The sequence below is a fragment of the Grus americana genome, chromosome Z (assembly GCF_028858705.1).
Source record: "Grus americana isolate bGruAme1 chromosome Z, bGruAme1.mat, whole genome shotgun sequence".
NCBI lineage: Eukaryota > Metazoa > Chordata > Aves > Gruiformes > Gruidae > Grus > Grus americana.
This window is the reverse complement of record NC_072891.1, coordinates 33,925,709-33,944,614: the sequence shown is the minus strand read 5'-3', so window position 1 is coordinate 33,944,614 and position 18,906 is coordinate 33,925,709. Positions and strand designations below refer to the sequence as shown.

Sequence of the window (18,906 nt, the reverse complement as noted above, 5' to 3'; positions counted from 1 at the left end):
GAATATTGAAGGAAAAAGGGAAAAAAAAACCCCACCAAAACCATCACATTATCTCAAGTCTATTAAAAAATCCTTTTGAATTTTCTTCCACATTATTTCAGCAAATGCTTTTGTTGGGACGGATGCTTCCAAGAGAATACATGTTAAGCAAATATTAGAGAATATTGACTGACAGTGAATTTCAGATGAATAATTGTGAAAAATCATGTGTGATGCCTGACACAAAGGTTTTCAGTCACATAAACAGTAGGAGGAAGTCATTCAGTTCAGTTATACTGATTTAATGATCAAGCATGTTTTGATACTCTTTGAAAATAAGGATTACAGGGTTTGTTGTTTTGTTGGGGTTTTTTTGTTCTTTTTTTTTTAATAATTACAGTACTGCATTTCATGAAAGCCACTTACATGTTCTTGGATTCTATTTTCATAGGCTCTTAAGGACAACAAAATTTCTACATATTAATACCAATTACAAAATAAGTTAAATAAATAGAAAACACTTTTTTATTTAAAAAAATAAAACTTTTTTTGCTGCAAAATATTTCTTATTAATACTCTGTTCAGTGCCTGTTTCTGCCATTTGTCAATTCTTGCTCTTTCAGAGGAGATCTTACTGAATTTTGTTTGAAAGATTTAAAGAACAAAAATATTGCATAATTAGGATGTTTATTATTATTTTACTTAGGGGTTTTCTGTTATGATTCTTAATACATTTGATAAAGGTAAATTTTTTACTTCCAGTTTTGACTTTGGCGTGCATTGTGTCATCTGTAATTGTTTAAATAAGGAGAGATATTTTGCACACATTTGTGAAATTTGAATCCTGCTGCAGAGCACATTGGATCACTTTTATCTTTACATTTAATTTAACCAAAAGAATTTTCAGGTTTGTGCATGCAGTTGTTAAGTGTGTGCCATGGTTTCATTTCTCACTACTACATAGATACACTGGGGAAAGCAAAAAAAAAAGAAAAAAAAATATTCAATGGATTTGGGTTCCATTTAGGTTTTTTTCATAATTCACATAATGTATAGTATATAGACTTGAACAACATAAAGAAAGCATATTTTGATCAAAGACTTTCATACAGTTTCACATCATTGTAAAAATGAGATTAGATGTTGCCCACCCAATGTTAAACCTCCTGTGTGCACTGCCTTGTACTGTGTTCTTATAATTTGTGAGGCAAAGCCAGTCAGGTAATGATGTTTCAGTTTAAACTGAAGGTTAAAGTTTAATTCTTTACTTACACGATGAAATGCCGACGTAACAAAACTCACTAGGAGAGATTTTACTTTTAAAATCTCTATTAGCCATAAGGTGGCAGTGTGGCAACTATTTTTAGCTGAAGTGGAAAAAAGGGAACCGTAACTCCTACCTAGACTGATTTCCAAGGTACAAGACAAGTAACACGGCAACAGTTCTGGTATTTAGGGGATTTTTTTTTTTTTTTCCTTTAAATGTATACACCTAAAACAACTTAGGTAACTGAAAGACAGAAATTCCTAGAAGTGCAATCTCTTTTGCTAATACCTGACTTCAAGCGAAGAAAGATTCTGGCAAGCCATAGAGGAAATATGTAAAAATATGTTAAATGTGCAGTCTACAAAATATTAATCAGAAGCAGGATGAGACAGTTATGAATATGTTACATGGTTTATATATATTCCTTAAAGGAAGTTCATTCTTCTCCTAGAGAAATAACATTTCTTTAAAACATTAGGAGAGTAATTGTATGCATGTGCATATACCCACATAGGTACCCCCCCACATGAAAACAATTCCAAAAATAAAACACTTTCAAACAACATGAAGGTGTAAATTCACAAACACTCTCCCTCTGCTCCCCTTCTTCTATATTCCCTTAGCATCCTTCTCTGTTAAACACTAAAGGTTAGACAAAATATATGTGGGAATGTTCAGTGAATTCTTCACTGGCTTCAACTGTGCATCATCCCAAAAGCTTCTCAAAAAAACCCAAAAAACCAAAACAACCCGCAAAAGATATGAAGTGTATCACCAAAATGCAGATGGAGGGGAGCTTAATGCCTGTTCTTTTCAGATGTTTTCAATAGGTTTGATCGCATTTCTGCAGTAAAAGTACACATATAGAAAGCAGTTGGCCATTCCTACTCAATTCTGAACGTGCAGATGGATAATGAAAAATTTGGATCAATACCAAATGTGCAATTTTGATACAGACCACATATTCATATGAAGTCTTTTCAGAGTTAATTTGCCTTCTAAAAATATTTACTATAAAGGCACATCTTGCAAAGTGCAGAGAATTTCAACACAAACAAATCTGTTGGAGTTGGAACTAGAGGGCCTTTACACCCTAGAGAATTAAAATAAGTAAAGAGAAAAGAAAAAAAAATTAAAAAAGGACATGTTAATGTTCAGAACTGAATGCATTGTTTTCCATTCTCTACAACACATTGCTGATAATCACTGGCTTTGCTACTTTAAGTCAAATTGTCATGCTTAAAACCTAGTTCCAGTTCCAGATTTGCAGCGAATTTTTTGCTTTTAATCCTTTGGATTAGCAGTTTTCTCTCACAACTGATTTACAGAAATCACAAAGCTGCAAAAAGCAAATAAAACCAACTTATATTCATGATGTCATTGGTCTATATTTAAGCACTTTCCTATGCATTTATAAAGGCCTGCAGAATACCTTTTCTATTCCACAAAAGTGCTAACTAAAATTAATATGTATCTTCTTCAGAATTTCTTTTCATTCTTGTCTAATTGGTAATATAAAACTACAGCTAACTGCAAACATGGTAACTTTGCAGTTCCCTTAGAAAAACAAGCAAATAAGCAAGCAAACAAAAAAATAATATATGCTACCAGAGGAAAAATTGCAAAAAGTGCATTTTCCCAAGGCCGTATAAATATTGTTTTAAACTCTTAAAGGTATAAGTGATAAATTTTCATCTTTCTGACAGGTGTTAGATGAAAAACAGTTAGAAATGTTTAATCATATGTTTTATCTATAGAATACTGGTGTTTTCTTAATAAATAATAATAATTTGTTTCACCCACTAAGTGGTAAACACAACATTTCTGGAAGTATTTAGGTATCAGTAAAACAGGCAGCAAACAAAAACAACAAACCAAGCAACCAAAACCCCCCAAAACTACCCTTAGGTCACTTACATTTAGAACAGATGAGAAATAAATTAAATTGAAAAAAAGAAGAGGACTATAATTCACCAGCAACGTAGTAGTGCATAAACTACTGAGTGCTTTAGGTGTCCTAATTCAATCTTTAAAAGCAGGCCATGCTGCTGTTAGGCTTGCACCGGGTTTTTGTCACTTCGCAAGGGCAGCTACCTGTTGAACCCTAGAAATTACAGGTGGAAGCAGATGGCAGCCGGCCTGGCTCGTCTCCCTGAAGAAACGGGTCCTGGAGGTACGGGTCCCCAGGCCATAAACAGCCTACAGCCCCGAACCTTGTCAGCCCACAGCTGGAGTGGATCCAACTCCTGCAGCCCTTAAGCTGCTCCTCTTTCTGCGAGGCTGCTTGCAGCCTCCACATCGCTCCGTAGTGAACAGCTGCACACCCTGTGCAGGTGCCCAGGTGATGGCAGTGGGTGCTGTCCCCCCACCCCGTGAAAAGAGTCGGGGGGCTGCCCTGTGCTGGTTCCAGCCCCCTCCAACGGACCCGCCAAAGGACACACCTGAGCCCCTCAGAAAAGTTCGTGGTGCCTCAGGGAAAACATGTTTAAGAATGGGCAAAGATGCTGGACAGTCAGAGGAGGCAAAAACAGTGGCAAACATGAGAGTGAACACCAAGGGCAGAGAAGGGCAGGGAGGAGGTGCTCCAGGTGCTGGAGCAGAGATTTTCCTGCGGTCGGTGGAGAGAAGCACATGCTGGAGCAGGGGAAGAGAGTGAAGAGGAAGCTGCGGCGGAGAGAAACCTCTGTGTCCTGACCACACTGGGGCAACTAGAGGAGTCAGGAGTGAAGAGTGAAGTTGAGCCTCAGAGAGGGGGGAAGAGAGGTGTTGTTTTAATGTTTGTCTTTGTTTCTCGCTATCTGGATCTATTTTAATGGGCAATATTTTTTTTTTCCCCCCGAATAAAGTCTGTTTTGTCCATAACAGTAACTGGTAAGGGATCTCCCTGCCTTTACCTTGACTCATGAGCTTTTTTCATCACATTTTCTTCTCCTGTCCTGCAGAAGAGGGGGTGTAAGTGAGCAGCTGGGTGGACCTCTGCCTGTTTGCCAAGGCTTAACACTGCAACCGACCTCCCTATTAAAAACCTAAAGCTGTCACTCTCACTGCTACAGGTCCGTTTGCTTTCACACTTCTTCATCAGTTATATCCCCTCCTGTGCCTCTCTTTCTATACCATTAGGGTTAAAGGAGTATGTCCAAGCTTCTTGTGCAACCTGACCTATTTAAACAGCAATGTGTCACCCTTTAGATTTACATAGGCACATAGATATGTATCAGTCTTTTTTTTTTTTCAGGTTTCTTCAGATTTTTCTTCTCATTTCATCCATATCTCTTGCTATCTTCTCCTATATTCTTTATACCATGTCAGATCTTTCTTAATTTCTCTCCTCTGTTTCTTTTGTGACTATTTTTTTTTCTTCTGTCCGAGCTTTTATAATGCCTTATTTAGAAGCTCACTTTTCCCACTGAGGAACTATACGACCTCTAGAAGAAAGAAAGGATGAGACGAGTGTCATTATGAAAAAGAAATGTACAGAAAAAAAAGAAGGAAAAAGAAAACTGAGTTTTCTTCGGAGGGTTCACAAGACAATTGAACTGCAGTGAACAATACTCTTTTCTTTTGCCTGGCTTTGGGGATCTTTTGGGCTTGGTCTCCTAGAAATTTAACTTTAATAGCTCAGTTCTCTCTCTGTTAACTCCTAGGCACTGTGTTGACACTATCCTCTCCAAAGTCAGCAAAATTTAAAAGAAAGAATTGTTTGGAAGTGTATATACAAGCATATAAGGAGACTGCACACAACTTGTTTTCTAGCATCAGATGTTTTGGGAGTAGGCGTATCTGGGAAAACAGGGATGATAATAGGTAGCAGGTGTGCCATGACAAACGTATTAGAGCAGAAAGGTTCTCAGGATGTGATCTTTCACTGTCTTCTCTTCTGTCTACTCAGCACATTGATGATGAAAGAAATATCTTTTCTCAGGTAATGACACTTGAACAAGCAAAATTCTGATGTGGGAAGCCTCTACAGCCTTTCCAGCCTGGATTGGTTGTACTTCGGCTGTATAAAAAATCACTAAAGCACAGAGTCATGAACTGGACCACATTTCCTCTTGTTATCACATTGTCAGAGAGTCCTGTTTAAAAGAAAACCAAACCAAACCAAACCAAACCAAACCAAACCAAAACAAAACAAAACCATCTCAGTATGGTAAAGAGAGGAACGGGAGTAAGAAAAAGTGTGATTTGTTTGATTAATGATCTCAGACTATTTCTGTTTGGGTTTTTTTCCAGAAAAGGGATACTTACTTTCAGGCTCTTTGCTGTCCTTTCTTTATGCTTCCACAATTAAGAAGGAAACAAACTCATACTGAATAATTTAGTAATCTGTTAACAAAGTTAATCTGTGTTCATCTAGCAAAATACAGTAAAATACAATATTTCAATGTGGAGAGAACTAGCCCTGTGCAAATCCAATAAGCTTCTTTCTTACATTATACATGTTCTTCAGTCCTGAGTACGTTACCTGCCAGCCACCAAGAGGAATATTTAAACATTTGCGGTTTTACACTTATCTTCATAGTATGGCAAAGCTAAGACTTTCCCAGGCTACTCAGTGATCAGTAGTTAATTTACTCTCTATTCTGTGTCTCTCCCCTCTGCTCCTAAGTCTTAGTTTCTGCAAAACACATTTTTTTAAGAAGCCTCAGCAATTGTTTTCTTTCAAATATATATGAGGGAATTGACAACTTCCATTGCCCACTCAGATTCTCCGTGACACCACTAGTCATTAAACAATTTTTGAAATCTCTGCAAGGGAGCCCTCCACATTCCCAAGAACTACTATATCATTTCTAGTATTGTAACAGTGGTCTGTTACTGAGGGTTTTTTGCAGTGAAGCTCTTTCACTCCACTTTCAATCCCAGGGTGGATTCAAGAAAACAGTCTAACAGCATGCACATCCTTGTCTAAGTCAGCCTTTAAGGAGCCTTCAGAGTTGCCAAATAGTAATGGGTATTTGCCAAGCCCTAGTTTCATTACTGCGGGATGGGGCACACGAATGTACCTCTCCCCTGACGGAGGAATGTAGTCAGGATTTCTGGTGGAATAAATATGAGTTCTTTATTAGCATTCCAGATAGTGAAATCCAAAGATGGAGAGTGGCACAAATTTCTCTGTGTGATATCAATAGGGAAAAAATATTACTTAGCTGTAAGGAAAAAGGAAAGAGAGATGCCTTAGAACAACTGATAGCAGATCCAGAGGCTGTTGTGCGGTAAAAAATCCCTAGTAAATCTGAATCATGATAGTCCAAAATATGTGAACCATCCCTCACTGTCCAAAATTTTAAGATCCTATGAATCTAATTAGCAAGGCATCCTTCTAGCTCTGCAAACTACTAATGCATCGGAGTGAGAGCTCTCAGCCTCAATATATTAATTGCAAGAGGTACGTCAAAAGTTTAGAAGATTTCTATTATTTTGGTATTGTTAATGTTTGTTGAAAGGGTGTAAAATGTAAAAAATTGTGAATACTATCTTATCTTGAATTTAATACAAGTTTTGACAGTTTACTTTTATGATCAGGACACCATATTATGCTTGAGTGGTCTAAATGCCATGAGCACGTTATCATCATCTGAGGTAATAACACTGAATTTTAATTTTGTTGTAGGATGTTAATTTGGAATGTTATGGCCACCAAGAACATGTTTTGCCTGAGAAGACTTAATCGGATGATACTATTATTTAGCATATTATTTCCCATGGGCAAATTAAGCTCAAGTGTTTAGTCTGTGGATCCTTGAGAATCTAATGAACTTCCCTGGGATCACACACAAGGCAACAGTGCATACACAGTGATATGTAGCAAAACAGATTTTGATTTCTTCAAACAAAAATATAAGTTCTGATATTTTAGGGAGAAAAATATTAGATATGCTTTCTACTTTAAGTTTTACACTGAACCATCTGCGTGCTTATTTAAGTATACTTATACAGGGCTTAGCACTACATTAATTTGAACTAGAAAGCAAATGGAATATATCACTCTATCTCCTTTTGAGATAGAACAATGGCATTTGTGCAGCCTTTAGTTCTATTCCTCTGAGAATTCAATGTACATTTGGATATCAGCTGATACTATATTTTAAAAAACCAAAATGTTATCTTTACCTGCTACAGCAAAAATTATCTGTTTCAAGCAAGTTTATGAAAGATATAGTTTGTGAGCTTATGAAAACTTTATTTGTCAAAGGAAGGGAATCGTCTCCTGAAGCCATTAGCTATGAAATGTGCATATGAAGACATGAAAATCTTCTGAAAGATTTAAGAAAACTCAATAAAATATTTCACTTGTAATTTTTACCTGTTAGTGGGTAAGTGACTTTTGTATTTAAATTCACTCACCAAACCAAGAAAGAAGCTTTTCCAGGACTGGTTCCTAATGCTATGAATTACCAAGACAGTATCTTACTGGGATAAACACACTGATCACCCACTATCTCTCACTAGTCTTTCATTGTCAAGGACAAGGTAATTTGCTGCAACTTCTTTATTTTTCCTTCTAAGATAAAGGAGAAAATAAAGATGTGGGAATCAAATAATATCTTACCAAAACACTAAGAAAGTACAACAGCATATAAAATAAATTAATGAACTTAGAAAAAAAAAAAATCAAGATCTTTCACATTTATAGACTTATTTAGAAATACCCTATGTTTATTCTTTTAAATTATTACTTGTATTTTACATTATGAACAATTTATCCAACTGTCTGAAATTAGTTTTTAATAATATAGTAAGAACCATCACCTTATTGATCATAAGTTTTAACAAGTTCTCTCTCATACTTTCCAAATATCAGAACAAAAATATTAAAAGGAGAAAAAATTATATGGTGATGACCTTCATTTATAATCTGAACTACAAAATTTTTTTTGCTATTCTACCAATTTGGCTGGATATCATTCAGTCAAAAAAAAAAAATCAGGTTTCAAACTTAGGAAGGTTATTCTTGCCTGATGTATTTTGTGTTTCATTCCACTTTTTCATTGATAAGAAAAGTATTTTTTTTATCACTGTTACTAGGTTATTTACTAGGATATTTATTAAAAATAGATTTAGCAACAGTATTAACATGAGAAATGCATTGCAAAAATACTTAAAACAAGTAAAACTCAGATTAGTTTTGACGATTATATGGCAACTGTGTAAACTCTATAACTGATCCTTTTTAGTACATTTTTAATAAGTCACAAAGCAGTAAAGATTCCCAGCAGTAAAACACCATTTTAGGATAAAGCTGTTTTCCTTCTTCTATCTTAATTCAAAACAATTTAAAAAAAACCCAAACCCCAAACATAATCTTATGCCCATTTCTTTGAGATCGAACATTTCTGTGAGGAGTATTGTGTCTTTAGCTGTGTATCTCTGCAGTGAAATTTAGTAGGAAGGAGGAAAGGAATCTATTTCCTAATGGTTAAGAATACTTTACTATTTTAGAAGCCCTACTTTGTATAATTTTCTCACTGTAAGACAACTCTAATGAAGAGAAAATGGACCACTGTAATAACCTGACAACCACATTTATCTATAAAGAGGGTTAGTTTTATATCATATCCCACCTTCAGCTCTATGAAACTGTACTACAATGCAAAGAATTCAAACAGTAGGAGAGAAATCTCCAGAACTTTTTTTTTTTCTTTTTTTGTTAGATATCCAGCTAACAAGCAGAGCTCTGTATCATTTTCCAGTTGCATAGTCACAACTCTAATGAAGAAACAGGTTCACTGGCATCAAGGAACATTTTATTTTCTTTGATTTTTTATAAACATGTAGGCAGGACCAAGAAGTATAATGTGTCATTTTAATCACCAGTTCAAAATAATCTGTAAATGAATACATATCTGAGTAAAGATAGTGCGTACAATGATTTCAAAAGCATACTGACCTGAATCAAATCAGCTGGTCCATCCTGTGTATTTTGTCTTTGGAAAGTGCTAAATGCAAGATATAGAGAATTATATTTAAAAAGAAAAAAAAAAAAATCCCTGCTCAAACTTCAAACCTCCACACCAACAGCCTTTCAGTCTGCATACAGAATAGTTTCTTCTTAGTAGGAGGTTGCTTCCACATATTGTCGAGTGGGTTTGTATGCTTCTCAGAATTATTTTAAAATTTGCCATGGTCTGAGTTGCCTTGGGTTTGCCAGGAGCCATTCATAACAAGGACCACTCCGGGTGCTGTCCTTCACTATCTCCACGATGAGGTAGGCTTTCTAGAGCTCCCATTGAATTGTGAAGGGCACTATAGTTGTCTTCTGTCAATAAAAAACTGCCTACATGGGGTATCTAAACAAGTTAATCTACCATGAGGCCTCAACTCTTGATCTGTATGCCTGGGTTCTTGCTGGAGATATTGATAATTTTACCTCATAATCAGGAAAAAAAGAAAGAGTCGATAACCAGAAAGAGGACTTTTCTAAATACCACTATCTTTGTGATTTTATGATACTTCTGAAAATAATTGCTTTTTGATGTTTTCTTTTTAATCAGAATACGCAAGAGATAAAGGAACCTGGGGAAAAAAAAACAACAAAAAAACCCCAAAACCGAAACCAAAACCAAAACCAAAACCCAAAAAACCCCAAACATAAGATAAAAGAATCTGAAGAGGAGCATTTCAGGGGCTTTCCTTCTCTTTTTGTAATTTCCAAAGGAGCAGTTTTGCCTTCCTTCTCACTGCATTTCCAGAGCGTATATCTATGTGCTAGGAGCTGATGGTGAGACTCTCCTTTTTTCCTGGGAGAAAAAAAGAAAATATATTAGAAAGAGATTATGAAAATGTTGAGGAATTACTCAAAAATAAGCAGAATTTGTAATTTTTTTTATATCAGAGTATATTCACTATATATGGTCATTAGTCAAAGCACAACAGTTCTGGTTTTCCAGGAAAAGAAGTGAATGTCCAGATATGAACGAGTTAATTTTAAACCATTCCTCAGTTATGTAAATGCACAAAATGTAGTGCCACTTTCTATTCTTATTACAATCGTGAGACTGTCACTATAATTGATTAATTTTGTGCCATTCTTTCCCAGTGATCTCTTTGTCACAAGAATGAGCTATCACAGAATTTTAATGCTTAGTACATTTTAGTTTTCATAATATATTCTGATTCTCATTCTAGTGACAAAGGTTGGCACAAAATCAGACCATATTCATAACAAAGGCTGCAAAAATAAAGCAGGAAACTGTATAGAATCCATCTTCATGACAATCTCAGAACAATGAGAACAGAAATATGACAAAACAAAACTCTTTGTTCTTGTGGCAGTCTTGGTATTGTAATATCACAATACTCCAAAATGCATTTCTGAACCTTTTGGATTGGATGTACTAAACTCATTTTGCAGTATGGATATCTTTCACAATATTTTAAAAAGGGGACAGTGGGGAAAAAATAGTTTCAAAATGTGATTTGTTAGAAATAGTTGTAATTTATTGGAAAATACACTTCGGCTGCTTGCTGATTCTTAAATCTACCACTGAGTTACTGGGTTGAGGGAGTAGGGGTAAGCAAGGAGGAGGGAAAAACCAATGGTTGTTTTTCATAGAACTTGTACACCTTTACACTAGTTGTTTCTTCCCGGGCCTAGCATTAGCACAATTAAACAGCTAACATGGCAAAACTCTGAGTATCGAATACAAGAAACCTTCAGTAAGTTAGAAATAATTGCCATGTATTGAAGTTGTGGGTTGTGATGTTATGAATTGTATGTGTTCTCCATATTCTGCTCCTACAAGAAGCGTGAGCCAAGAACCAATGGTGAATTTATTGTTGGTTCTCTAGGGTAAACTAGGCTATGTTCTTTAACACCAAACTTAGTGATTGCATACAATCTCTACATTTGTCTATCCTTCTGTCTAATGTTAATTTGTCTTTTACTAACCCAATTTTTCAAACTGTCTGTTGGAATTAAAACTATTATTAATATTCAAACTGATAGGTAAACAAGCCTGGCTATGTTGTACTTTACTGTAAACAGAAAGAAAAACAACCTGTTCAACAGCTTGGTGGACAGATAATTGGATGGTGAAAATATTTTCTGGTTTAACAATGAAACAATAATCATGAATGTTTTAATTCAAAGGTCAGTCCATGTTTCTAATTTGAACATTTCACATATTTGGCTGTGAGCTCACACTTGACATACAGCTCAAAGTTTTATTTGATATTATATTTTTTATATATTTCTGTAATCCAAGAGGAATAAGCAGGAATACCAAGTACTTGCAGTAATATTTACTAACTTTTAGTGTACTACAATGCAACTTCAGAAAGAACACTAAAATATTTATGCATGTATGGGACATCTCCTGTCACCTGTACTGCACTACCGCACATAGAGGCTTGACAAGTATTTAAATATTGTATACCAGAAGCTAGGAAGGTATGCTAGGGAAATACCCTATGCTTAGCTTTTGTGTTCTAACCTTTGCCTCTGCTGTTTCCCACTGTTTAAATCAGAGTATTTCGCTGGATGTGCTTTTGGTCTGACATGATAGAGCTTCTCTAATAGCAGCTAGATACCAAGAAGTACACAGTCATTTGGATGAAGAGCATATATATAATAAAATAAATTTAAAAAAAAATAAATCTTGTCATTTCCTGTTTCCACTGCAGTACAATTCCAATAGGTAGTACAGGAATAAACACTTTCCTAGCTCTGCCCAGGTTTGTACATTTGCGATACCATTGCTTTTCAACATTGACCGAAGGTTAGTGAAAAAAAAATAAAATCCCTTGTTCAGACTCTGGAGAAAGATCTCTTCTTCATGGGATCAAGATTAACTGAAATGCCTTATCTAGCTCTCCGAATTCATAAGTATATGATCATCTACTGCCCTGGGAGTCCATGACCACCCAAGGAGGCAAGTAAAGAGGTCTTGCTTACAGGAATCATTTTTTTTTAGACCACAATTTCAGTATACAAAGAGAAGCTAGAACCTATTGTTGATGTCAGTGAATTTTAAACCTCAGCTCCCAAATATTGATAACTAAACACTATGCTCATACATGTAGATGTTCAAATGCTATTTAGGCATTTTCAGCATTCATCATCCATCTGGAGTAAAGGCTTTCCAAAAGAAAACAGCAGAATCTTATCTGAAAACAGACAAATATGCAATGATTTTGGACTTAAATTAGTGGAAATCAAGTCTCTTACTATCCCAGTTGAAATGATCTCAGAAACAAAATGCAAAGATCATCGGTTTCATAATCTATAAGCTATATGTGAGTTTCTGGAATTAACTCCTTATGACATCTGTCTGCAAGTTTTTATCTCTTACGGACATCTCTTTAAATGTTCAGAGAAAGTGTGCAATTGTCTGTAAACTTGTTTAGTTTACATACTACATTTTTGAAAATATACAGTCATTTATTAATATTTACCAACCTCATCCCCATTACATTAAGAGCAATTTTTGGAGCACAACTGCCTTTACCATCGTTAATACAGCAGGACCTGTTGGTGTATATTGCACGTTCCCTTCTTTCCTCCTTCAGCAGTTGAACCTCCAGGGTTACCAGCAATTGATCAGAAAACGGAAAGCACCAGAGGGGAGTAAAGCTGTTCTGGTACCCAGGCTCAAACCTCCACCAGTGCGTACCAAGCCAGTGCTGTCGAGGAGATTCAGTCCTCCTAGACCACTGCTGTTTGTGTTACTGCATGGACTGAGGTGAGCTTTGTAGCTCCCCAGGGTGATGGAGGAGAGATGAGTGTGACCTGGCCAAAGATCTGCCACCACCCCACCTTCCCCAGTGCCAGAAGAGGGATTTGCACACTCCGGGCAGGAATCAGAGCCCTGGTCTGAGAGAGCCAGGCCACACGACCACAGCCTTTCTGCAGCAGAGGGGACAACTGGCCAGGCAGTCCAGGAGCTTCCAGCAGGAACTCAGCCTGGTGGCCCAAGACGTCTCCAAGGGAAGAGGCCCAGCACTGCCAGCAGCATCTCTGGCCTGTTTCAGCAACCCCAGCCCTCCAGGACCTCTATTCTGGCCACCTAGGCAGTGGCATACCAGGCTGGTTGTAGGTGCATCATATCCAAGTGTGTGTGAGTGTGGGTGTCTTGAGCATTTTACCTTGCATTCTGCAAATTTTGCTTCTCTGCTTCACTTAGAAGTAAACCCCTTAGACAAACTAAAGTAATGGTGGTTTGTATCGGACTAGTTATTCCCCTTGGTGACGACCACAGGAAGATGATCAGTTTGCTGTTCCCTGTTTGCGCTCCCCTCCCCTCCAGACCCCAAGTGTGTGGAATGTACGTGCGATCCCTGCTCCTTGTGCTCAAGTGTCTGTGCTCTCACCCTGAATAGTAATGGTGATGCAAAATGTGCTAATAGGATGAGAGCTCCAAATCATTGCCCTAGTGAGTGCCCTATTAAAACCAATGACAAATTAACATTCAGATCTGTCTCCAGCTAAAGCAAAGGGAAGTGCTGTCAGGGATCACACTTGTGTAGCTAGAACAGGCTCAAGAAAAAGGGTCAGTTCTACAGCCCACTCTGTTCTGTACATTTAGGGACAAGAGTCAATTTTGGCGCTCTGAGTAAGGCTGTCCCAAGTACAAGTGAAGGGAGAAGAGAACCATGTCTCAAAGAAAGCAAGTGAGCCATTTCTCTGTTTTTGCTTGTTTGTATTTGGTTTTGTCTTTTTTAAACACAACTTTGAAATATTCTGTGGATAAATTTTACAAACTATGAGAATCTAGGATCGTTTTATGAAATTACAACTTTCAAACCCTCTTCTGAGAAATTTTAGAAGTTATGTGCTAACTGTATCTTCGCTTTTAAGAATTGCTCGGTGTAAAACATAGTAGTTCCCCCCCCCCCCGGGGAATCAAACCAACAGGATCTGTTGACAAATCTCTTTGGCAGTCTTAGTATCAATAATGGTTCCTCTGGATGCTCTAAAAAAATAAAGTCCTGGGAGAAGACATTTGACTGGAGGATGCTGCTTTGTGTGCCTTGAACATGGCCAGTTACAGTTTCTGTGTGAGGGATGTTAGTAATGGTATCCATTACAACAAGACTGATCAGACTCAAAGCTCAATTTCAGCATTTCTAATGTGACCATCTAAGACCCTTCTTGTGGTAGTAAAACTATAATTTTTGGCAGCTATTCCAGTTTCCTTGCTGACTCTCTCAATATCTTCACATTCTGTCATTTCCAGAAAAGAAGATGGAAAATCATTTTCCTTCTCATTTATCTGAGTTGTGCCTGTCCAAGTAATGCTGCTGTCAAATTCAATATTTTCTATCTCCTTGTCACTATCACTATCAATTGTAATCACAACTGGAAAAGAATGTGCCAAGTCACTTTCTGGCGTTTATTCTTACATTGGGGTTTTTTTTGGTTTGTTGGTTGGTTGTTTTTTTTTTTTTCCCAGTGCCTCACTGTATCATTGTTCCTTCATAGACTGTCTCCACCCTTGGACTCCTAATCTCTTTTTTATTTTTTCATTTTCTTACACTTTGTCTTGCTACTTGCTTGTCTGAAAGGCTATCTTCATTTTTGTAGCAGTCACTGAATTTTGATAAAGTTTTCTTGCGGTGATTTCCTTTCTCTAGAATTGTGTTGTCCTTGACTGCATTGTCCAAGTGTTGAGTTTCGTAATTCCTTGTTCCAATAGGCTTTTCACTCTTAATTCCATCAGTACTTCCAGAGGGTGTCCTTGACCTTTTGCTTAATTGACTCCTTGACCTGTAGCTTTCATAATAACAACAGCGTCTCTCATAGAGTCCCCTCCTATCACTTCAATAAAGGACTGTATAATGTATTCTGGACTAGTAGCTTGCCTTGAATAGTAAGCATTAGACTAAGTCCTCCTCCTGCATGAGGACCGATAGACATCTTCAACCATGTTTTGACTATAAAAAGTGAAACCCTCCTGGTATCAACTTTGGCAATTGTCTCTCATATAATAATGATGACTGTCTATGGTTCTTGATCTTCTTTTGCCAGGGCCTTTGCTGTGTGCTCGTGATCTACTTCTCTGGATGTAGTTCCTTCATGACTTAGAGACCCTCTCTGGCTTTCTTGAGAGGTGCTGGTGTCATGACTTCTTAACATCCTCTTGTTTCTTTTGCTCCTGTGTATGCTACCATCTCTGTTTATTGATCATCTCCTTTTAAGCTGACCTTTGCCATGATGCTCCTTCCCAGCTCTACAGCCAGGACTACCGCAATCTGTGAATAGAATTGTGGACTTGGACTTGTGGAGTTTCCTTTTCTGCACAGCCTGTGATTACAAGGAGAGCACAGTGTGTCCTTTCCTGAAAAGGGGCTCCAGACCAAGTCCTGTGGAGACAGATAATTTGTTCTTATTATCTTTCTTCCTGACTGCAGAGGGTGAGCAGCTTTTACAGCTGCATACAGTATCTGAATATATGAAAGAGTATGGCAAATAACTTCTGCTTGAATCACTGTCACTACATCTGTGAAACTGATTTGGCTGGTGTTTCTTCACATCTTCCCTTTTCTCTTCTCTGACTGACTCCTCAGTGTCCAAAGACAGCTCAGCTGGTTCTGGTGTCCTCTCGGCTAGTGGCTTAACACATCCAACAATAACACAATTGTCTAAAGAACAGTCACTGTCATTTAAGTTAGCATTAGCTTGTAACTGAGTTTACTGTTCAGTTCTCTTCATGGCAAAGTCCTCACTAGAACTTTCCGAAACATCTAGAGGAGAACTTATTGTTACATGAGCCCCTCTCCTGAAATGGGACTTGGTAGCCCGGAAGTTTCATCACCCAGGGGGGATTGATCAATGCCAGTCATAGATAAACTGTGATCTAGTTCTTAAGAATCTGCCTCATATGGAGATATTGTAATAACTGATGAGTCTGAACAGCTCTCTTCATCATACAGTGGAGCAGAAGAGTCATATTTGGCATGCTGATCAATGCATCTAACTTAAAAGGAGATAGGGCAAGACTGATGAATTCAGCTGAAGTATGGTGTTCTCATGTTAGAGTGCTATGGTAAGGAAATCTCCAGCCATCAGGGCTAGCAAAAGAGCCATTTTCTGAAGGTCTGAGTATGTACTCCTTAAAGTAATCTTCCTCACGAATTCTGTGGAAAATAGAATAGAAAGACTGCCTGCAGAATAAGCATTCTGCTTTGGTTTTTGACCACTGCTGGACAAAAAAGGAACAGAACCTGTGGAAAGAATGATCTGGATAGCCAACATTGTCAAATCTGTCCAAGCAGATGGGGATTTAGAATCAGGAGATGCTCATTTAGAGTCACCAGATATACTGCTTTTGGCTGGGATAGAGTTAATTTTCCTCGTTATAGCTTGTATGATGCTATGTTTTGGATTTGTGATGAAAAGAGTGATGATAACACAGGGATGTTTTTGTTATTGCTGAAGAGTGCTTACACAGCTTCAGAGCCTTTTCTGCCCTGCCAGCAAGTGGCTGGGGGGGTGCAGAAGAAGTTGGGAGGGGACATAGCTGGGACAGCTGAACTCAAATAACCAAAGGAATTTTCCATACCATATGACATCATGATCAGCAATAAAAGCTGTGAGAAGTATAAGGAAATGCGTAATGTTTGGAGTTATGGCAGTTGTATTCCCAAGTAACTGTTGCACATGATGGAGCCCTGCTTTTCTTGCCAGCTGACGGGAAGTAGTGAATGAATTCCTTATTTAGCTTTGCTTGCACATGAAGTTGTTGCTTTACATATTAAACTGTCTTTGCATCAACCCACCAGTTTTCTCACTTTTATACTTACAATTCTCTCCTCCATCTGACGGGGGAGAGTGGTACTTAGTCGCTGGCCAGGATTAAACCACATGTGATAGAATCAAAGAATCATAGAATAATAGAATCATAAAATCATAGAAACATAGAATGGTTTGGGTTGGAAGGGACCTCAAAGATCATTTAGTTCCAACCCCCCTGCCGTGGGCAGGGACACCCTCCACTAGACCAGGTTACCCAAAGCCCCATCCCACCTGGCCTTGAACACTTCCAGGGAGGAGGCATCCACAATCTTTCTGGGCAACCTGTTCCAGTGCCTCACCACCCTCACAGTAAAGAATTTCTTTCTAATATCTAAATCTACCCTTTTTCAGTTTAGAACCATTACATCTCATCCTATCACTGCACTCCGTGAGAAACAGTCCCTCCCTATCTTTCCTGTAGGCCCCCTTTAGGTACTGGAAGCCTGCTATACAGTCTTCCCAAAGCCTTCTTCTGTCTAGGCTGAACAACCCCAGCTCTCTCAGCCTGTCATCATAGGGGAGGTGCTCAAAACCCCTGTTCATCTTCTTGGCCCTCATCCAATTTGTTGGCATCTGGTGCAACTTACTTGTGCTAGCTTAGGGCAAAATGTTGCTATCCACTGCAAATTCCTTAGCTGTTGAAGTCATGTTCTACAAAGGAAAGAGAAAGAAAGATCATTACCCTTCTAAAGATAAAAAAAAAATGTTAAAATCTAAACAAAGAAAACCATCACTGTTGTATTTAACGTAAAAAAAGCCCACACTAGCCAACACAGAGAATATCAAAGAAAGAGACAACACAACACTAACTACTTTGCTTGGTTTCTCTGCAGAACACTTGAGAAGTGTAGATGTCATGGGTAAATTCATCCCAACACTGAAAGGAAGGACTCTGAAAAATATCCAGGCTTGGGAACTACATTTCTAGAAAACCTGCTCTCCCCAATGAAGTAATGTCATCTGCCTTCACTAACAAGGGCAGAACTGTCTTTCCTCCTCCATTTTTAAGTGGAGGTCCTCATTTGCAGCACTGCCTCTTCCAGGGGAACATATGAGTCTGTAGGATCATGTATTCACAAGAGTCCTAAAATAGCTGTTGCCTTACAAATGCAGACACGCCAGAAATAAAGCAACTGACACCTCCTGCCCCCCAAAAGACATTCTTTCCACCCTTAGAAGCCCAGCCTTGACACTGATGTTTGTTCTTTCTGACTTCTAATAGACCTCTTTTTTGCTTTTCAGTTCTACATTCCTCTTTTCCTGCTGATGCTGTTTCTCCACTGTCCTCTTTTTCTTTCTCAAGGTTCAACAGCTGTTCCCTTGCTGCAGATTCCCTGCAAAGCCCTTCAGGGATAAGGCATATGAGAAACTAGCTGGAAGTAGATCTTTTGGGGAGTTTTCCTGGCAGTCAGCATGCTGTAGCTTCTGCTCAGTGGTGCTTCCATACTGCTTCTATACTGCCTGAACATATCACAGAATAAGAATGTATCTCCACAGAATAAGTTGTATTGAAAATGAACAAGAAAAGCAACAGATGGACGTAGTAAGATTTATGGTCAAAGGACAGACAACAGTCCAATCGGTGAATTTGGAATCACTGGCAGAACCGGATACATGACTTAGCTAGGGCTGCTCATTACCCTGTGATATCACAAGAAACTATTAGTTCTGCTGGATCCAAGTTCAATTGCTACTAGTACATAACATGCTGTGATTTACCTGGTCTGTATATACAATGAGTAATTTTTAAACAGTTCAAGCAATTTCAGGTCTGTATTTCACATTCAAATCAGGCTTTGAAGTGTTGCACATTTTAAGTGGAACTCAAATCATGCTGGCATATGTGAACACTACAGGCAGGACTTGCTCTATCATCCCCATTCTCAAATGACAGTTTTGAAGTGGTCCAGTAAGATATTGATTA

At 37.9% G+C, this 18,906-nt stretch overlaps 1 protein-coding gene and 1 pseudogene across 28 annotated transcripts in view; one reads left to right on the top strand and one right to left on the bottom strand.

Annotated features, from left to right (window-relative positions):
* The window catches only part of PTPRD (protein tyrosine phosphatase receptor type D), a 1,257,748-nt gene that overhangs the window by 393,509 nt on the left and 845,333 nt on the right, over positions 1-18,906 (top strand). The window lies entirely within an intron of this gene.
* On the bottom strand, positions 14,293-17,005 carry LOC129199359 (E3 ubiquitin-protein ligase Topors-like; annotated as a pseudogene).